The sequence below is a fragment of the Humulus lupulus genome, chromosome 2 (genome assembly GCF_963169125.1).
Source record: "Humulus lupulus chromosome 2, drHumLupu1.1, whole genome shotgun sequence".
Classification (NCBI taxonomy): Eukaryota; Viridiplantae; Streptophyta; class Magnoliopsida; order Rosales; family Cannabaceae; genus Humulus; species Humulus lupulus.
This window is the reverse complement of record NC_084794.1, coordinates 287,833,838-287,841,105: the sequence shown is the minus strand read 5'-3', so window position 1 is coordinate 287,841,105 and position 7,268 is coordinate 287,833,838.

The following is a 7,268-nucleotide window of genomic DNA, read 5'->3' as shown; positions in this document are numbered from 1 at the left end:
TAGTAGTAGTAGTAGTAGTAGTAGTAGTAGTAGTAGTAGTAGTAGTAGTAGTAGTAGTAGTAGTAGTAGTAATAGCTAGTATTAGTTGTAGTATGTTTATAACTGTGGATTTTGGTTTCGAGGTATAGTTATGTCATAGAAGCATTCAAGGCATCTAAGTTCTTCGAACTTAAGGTTTTCATTGGAGTGTTCCAAAATCCTGACTTTGTTCTCATCATCCCGGTATATTGGTAAGGAAAATAGGATAGGATTTATGTGCTATATGTTTTATATGTTATCTTATGGTTTTTATGTTATGAAATATGTTATGATATGTATGTTTGTAGACTTGGGCATATGACCCATATGACTAACAAGCCCCAAATAGATTATGGACATATGACCTGCTTAGCTAGTAGGACCCCAAATAAATTATGGGCATATGACCTGCTTAGCTAGTAGGACCCCACTAATCTAATGGGCATATGACTTGTTTAGTCTATGGGACCCCAAGTAATAATGGCCATTATAGTATGTATGTGATATATGTGTTATGGTATTTTTTTTTTTATATTGCACTATGAATTTTTATGTATATGGCTATATGTTAGATTTTCCTTGCTGGGCATTAGGCTCATTCCTTTTTGTTTATATGTGCAGGAAAATAGGTCTTAGTGGCGGGGAAGGTTCTTGGAAGCTTAGAGAATGTGTATTGAGGCGGAATGGATTCAAGAGCCGAGCGTTTCGATTCGAGGATGTAGTTTTGTTTCTTATGGTTTTTACATGTATCTTTCCGCATTTTGTTATGTAAATCTCTTTTTAATTATGTCATGTTTTGATTTTAAAACAATGGGATCCCATATCCTAACTTGAATTTTATGTAAGTTTAAATTTTATTTTTACAAGTTTCTTAAATAAAGTTATGGTCTTTTCACTAATAAGTTTTATTAAGGATTAGTGTTTATGTATAGTTTTCGTTAATGGTCCAAAAGTCTAGAGTAGATGGGTCATTACACTTATGAGCAAGGTTTAAAGCATGGTTTTATATGAAGAGTTATTTGCATTACGTTGATAATAATTATTATTATCATTTATATAGTTTCTGGTATTGTTAATATACACTATCAATAGTGTATATTTACGATTTTGATAGAATTTAATAAATGATATACCTTGAATAGGATTTGTATGGATTTGAGTGATTGACTCTTGCTGAGCAGTTTTAAAATAAGCTAAGGACCTAAGGTAAGTAAATCTCACCTTTTGTACTTAAGTGTAAGATGCATGACTACATTGATTGTGTATATCTGATTAGTTAAGTATGGGATGATGACGATGCATATGATAAGTATGTGAAGAGTGGTTATATGAAAATCATAATGGTGTTGTGTGATATGTAATTGATGAATTTCGTGATATGTGAAAGATGTCTTACTTGGTTAAGATTGATATGAATTATGTGCAAGTATATGTTCTTATGTTAATGAATATGTGGGTTACTTTTATGTTCATGATTTTGTTATATGTTATAATATATGAAGCGTTTAAGTTTTTAGGCCGGAAACCTTAGACCTGAGCCATAGCTCTACGTTAAGGTATAACAACGCCACCAACCCAGAGCTTCATGTATTATGACTAAAGATGTTTTGAGTTATATGAGATGCGATACAATGCCTTGATTGAATACCATCAAACATGAATCATGAACATGAACATTGGCATTTCAGCATCTACATGTATGCATGGCATGTACAGCATGGCATGTACAGTATGTGATACATTATTATGTGATATAAGACCATGCTTAAGAATATGAGAAAAGTTATGAAATGCCTTGAAAAGTCTTATGTAAAGATTAAATATTTTAATGACACATGGCTTAAGCAATGTGATAATAAGATGTTAAAAAGGGTGCCACTGTTTCGATGAAGCAATTAAGTAAGTGTAATGAAGAAGACGGAGGTCTATAAGACTTATAGTGGCTGCCCACTAGTGTGGGCTAGGTCAGAGTTGACCATTCAGATATGCTTGCCATGTTTCCGTCTTTCTCCTCCATATGTGTAATAAGTATGGCAGCTATGGCAACGATGAAATGAGTGTTATGATGAGCCTAGCTGCGATGATGGCTAGCCGGAGGAGAACCCATGGGATTCTATATGATATGTGTTATAAGCCCTGCAGGCATTTGCCGAATCAAACAGTGTGCACAAGTGAAACCGGGCCCATAAAAATGTGAAAGTAAAAGAAAGAGCATAAAAGTAAAGTTTGAAAGTTCATGAGCAATAAATGAAATGCATAAGTATATAAGTCAGCATATTAGTATATGTGTACTACAAACTCACGGCATTCATGTGTATGTGTATGCATGAGATTTGCTTACTGAGCGTTAGCTCATTATGTTATTTTCCAACATTTTTCCAGGTGTGGCTTTAGATGTTGAGCAACTTGTGGAGCACGGAATCAGTAGCAATGCAATAGTGGTTTAGAGTTTTTCATATGGATACATTAAGTTTATAGTATTCATACGTGTAATAATTTCTATTAATAAGTTTATATAAAAGTTTTAAATTTTTCTGTATTTCTTAGTATTTTTTATTTAATTCATTTGGTCAAGTGCCTAACATACTCGTAAACCCTAGAATTACGAGTAGGTGGCGGACGTACCCTACCTTAGGGTCGTCACATGGCCTGCCTGGCTGCCACGGCCAAGGGTATTTTTTGGGAGATGTTGGTATTAAACTTAGTTTTGTCGTTTAGTCGACTTTAATTATATTTTTGAGTTGTAAATATTTCTAAACAGTATTTTGGGATCACAAGTGTTAAACGCTTTATAATATTCAATGAATGGATGTATTTTCAAATTATGTGACTTGTTTATGGTTTAGCTACACTTTTGTCTTAAAACCTCGATTAGTGAGTTAATTGCACGTTTTAAACTCACTTAGTGATCATGGGTTTTTAAGCCTTTGTCACTTGCTACTTGACCATACCTTGCTTCGAGCATTTAGACACATAATACTATCCTTTTCACCCAATGATGCAAGCAGCAAATGTTTGTCCCTCATTGGTAGTCAGGTGATGGTTTCATACTTAGTAGTAATGATACCTTTACACAAATGCATATTGTGTAGGATTAGGACCGACCACCCCTAGAGTTTCCATCATGGGCCGAGTACTCCAGGGCTTCCCTTCCCTTGCCTTATGCGATAACGAGGCCTAGGGATTAGGGTTAGGGCCGACCATCCCTAGGGCTTCATCATGGGCCGAGTACTCCACCCCTGGGCAACTTCTAGAGATCCAGGGTGGTCGGCCCAAGCATAAGCTGACCACCTGGGACCCTAATTTTTTTTTTCTTTACTGATCTCTTTGGAGTCTTCCTTGTACTGCACAATTTTTTGGAGACTTGAACCCTAGCCTTTTTGCGATTTTCTGGAGCCTAAATCCTCTGGGTGGTCGGCCTAAGGTGGTAGGCTGACCACCTTAGCCCCTCTTTGTCTCCTTGATGCGCCAAAGCATTCTTCAATCCTTAGGGTGATTGGCCTAAGCCTAGGTCGACCACCTAGTTCTTCTTTTTTTGCACGTTATTAGGTCTCCAATATCCTATGGTGGAGACTTCGATCGATTTTTCCAAATCTAGGGAGTCTTATGGTGGTCGGCCTGAGCTTAGTCTCACTGGGCCGATCCCCAATATAGATTTTTTTTTATTTCTTCATTTTTGTGAAAATCTAATCATTAAACACTCTTCAAGACCCTTTATTGTTGTAAAGTGGTTTTTCTGAAGTGTCGAACTGCTCATCGATCAGTTTGATCAAGTCTTTGACTTTCTCAGGTTGCTCCACCGATCCACGCATTCCCAGAGGGATCTTGGACATGATGAACATGATGCTGAGGCGATTGGACAACTCCCATTTCTCATATAGTGCGATCTGAGTAGCAGTGCTAGTCGCAGTGATTGCAACAAGTTCGTCCTTCCTTATTGCGTAGTCCATGTCGACGCAACCTAAATGAAGAAGAACTCGTTCCTTCCAGATTTTGAAATTATCACCCCAAAGCTCAGGAATTTCGGTAAGGATTTCAGCGAAACTAGAGGATGATGAAGAAGCTGCATGAATAGGATTACAAACTTATATTTAGAAGATTGAGGCTTAATGAAGTCATGTTTTACCAATGTATAACATGCTGAAGAATGAAATTTTATTAAACAAAAATTGCCTGTGGGCTAAATTTTTAATTTAATAAAATTAGATGTAAAGGATGATAGATTATTGAAACGAATTATTTGTGATAAAGTAACGTTTGATACTTCTATCTTTATTAAACTTTATGATAAAACTATTAAATTAATTATCATAACTCCTGTAGGTAAATTAAGAAAATTAATTTAATATATTATCCTAATTAATTATATAAATATAATAAAATCCCTGTGGGGTAAAATTGTTATATTTATATAATCAATCACAATTTTGTCCATTATGTGATCCTTTCAAATTAATATATAATTTTATATAATTAAAGATGCTGTGGCTACTCCCTAATTATGTAAAATTATATAGTTCACTAGACATTATGTTTTAGGCTCTAGGAAGACCTAAGAACAATTTCGTTATAACATAATAGGCAATCACAGAGAGTAGTGCTCCTAGTGTGGTCGTCCGAAGATCATTAAAAACCGTTCTAGATTGAGCATTTGTCTCAGTTTCATGCGTTCTTATGTCAACCACAAAATTGTTTATGAGTTATTCATAATTTTATTCACCCTAAATGTTTTATGAATATTTTATGAATAAATTATGAAGATTAATGTGCTAAATATTATTCAACCTATCTTAATGTTTGAATATAATCTAAATATATCTAGCACAATAATGGAATATACATAATGTATTTAAAATTATAAAGGCATACATATAAAATTAAAGATAATTATACTAAAAATAAATTTTGCATGAATAAGAACAAAATGATCATACAAATTAGTATAATTAATTATATGTACGAAAATACAATAATTCCATATATATACTTAATGGCAGAAAAAATCATGCTTAATAAGACAATAACATCATTTACTGATTTCGTGAATTAATAAAATAATTGCACAAACTTAATTGTAAAAATTAATTACATTCTTAAAATAGCACAATTATTTAATATTGCATGAATAAAAGAAATATACCATACACCAAAATCAAGTAATTGCACAAACTTAATTAATTTCCAAATATATAATTTATTGAAATTATATGTTTTAATTAAATTGGCAAAATAAAATTTATTGTCCAAATAAGCATTAAAACGAAGAAAATAACAAAATTCCAAAATAAATCAAAAAATTAATTTTCGTAATTTTCTTCAATTTTTTTTTTAAATCTCTTATTATTGTCGTATGATCCATCAAACGACGGGTCGTTTTTCTGCAGCAGGGGGGAAACGACTTGTTTCCCCTGTCTTCTTCCTCCATCCAGGTTGAAATCGACCTAGTTTCTGCATGCGGGTCATACGGACCCGGTTCAAAACCCGGTCGGAAAATTGCATTCTGACAACCAAAATACCAGTTTCAAAGCCCAAAATTCATGGAAAGGAATAGATAAAGAGATTCATGGCTTTATATTGATTAAACAATAGCTAAAATCAGGGTTTTAATTACAAAAATGTTTTTGGCCATAAACGGGTTCGAATGAAAAAACCCGAATGAAAACAACGTTTTTTACATCCAAATTCATATATATTTGCCCATAATGAATCTAAAACAATGTCTAAAGAGATTCATGACGTTTTATTGCTTAAAAAACAAATAGAAACTGAACTTTAATATCAAAGAAAACTTTTGGCCATTATCGGGTACACTAAGGTTTCAAAACTGATATTAGATTCTCAAAACTTGATTTGGAAACATAGATCATTAGAAAAAATAATCTGAAGGATTTCTAATGGTACTTATGTGGAAAATTGGTTTTGAAACAAAAATTAAAAAATATGAGGCATTAAAACCCTCGATCAGAATGAAAAAAAAATGTTATGAATATGGCCAACTAAAACAATACATATATGAAAATGAATATGAATATAAAGGCATATATAAATCAAATAAATATATATGCATATAAAATTAGCAAGGCAGAGATGTAGATTAGGCGACTGATACCAAATGTTAGGTTAAAATAAATATAGGCATATGAACAATCCTATATACACGTAGGCGGAATTAATATATAGAATGAACATATACAAAAGAAGATCGAATATTGTATACCTCCAGCCATTGCAATTGATAATCTCGATCTAGCTTTAGATCTACAAAAGAAAAGAAACAGAAGTTAGAACGAGTACACGGGCTTCCAAGCTCTCACTAACTCTTTTAGATGGAGTTACTGAAAGTCAGAATGAGCAGCGAGCTTGGGGACCGGTACTCTATATTTATAGAGTGAGACCTACCATCAGAGTCTCTGCCACAGATTGAGATATTTTCTCAATCAGTTGGGATATGAAAAATCGGGTAACAATAAAATCAGGTAACAAATAATGTTGACCATTAATTAAAATATTTTATCAATAAATTAAATAATGACTTTAATATATTAAATCAATTAGTTGTAATAAATTAATTTTATATACCAAATAAATAAATATTCTAACAGGAAATGCTAGTTTTAATATTTCATCGTGGTAGTATATATGAGAAGCAATCTTTCTATCTAGACAAACAAATAAAAAAAACATAAAGAAAATAGCCAAGAGACTATCTGATATCTTGATCACCCCATGAGCACTGAGTGATATAAACCAAAAAAGAAGATTCAAAATAATCTTATTGTCAGTTCAGATTTGCAAAAATCAGATAAGTATAGTATATTAAATCACAAAAAGAGTTAAATGGAGGTTATATGTACATAAAAAATACACTTCATCCTGTGGTGAGCTTTATATTTAAGTGTCCATCTCAGTTAACCAAAACATAATACTTAAGCAGCTAGACGGAAAATTATGAAATATAAATCTGATTAATTTGCTACTAAGAAATGAATATCATACTAGTACTTTTGAATTGAAACTGAACTATATGCAAATTACCTTGATGATATCACTCCCCATAAGCATCATCATATTGGCCCTTGTATTCATCTCCTATTTCTTTTATATTAAGCTTTGTAACATCACGAGACAGACAGCATACCAGAATACTCCATATAACTCACACAATCTAGTCATGTAGACACATTAAAAGTAATCATTAGGAAATTCTATCATGTTTACAAGACACTATTGGAGTACCTTGATACTTTCAG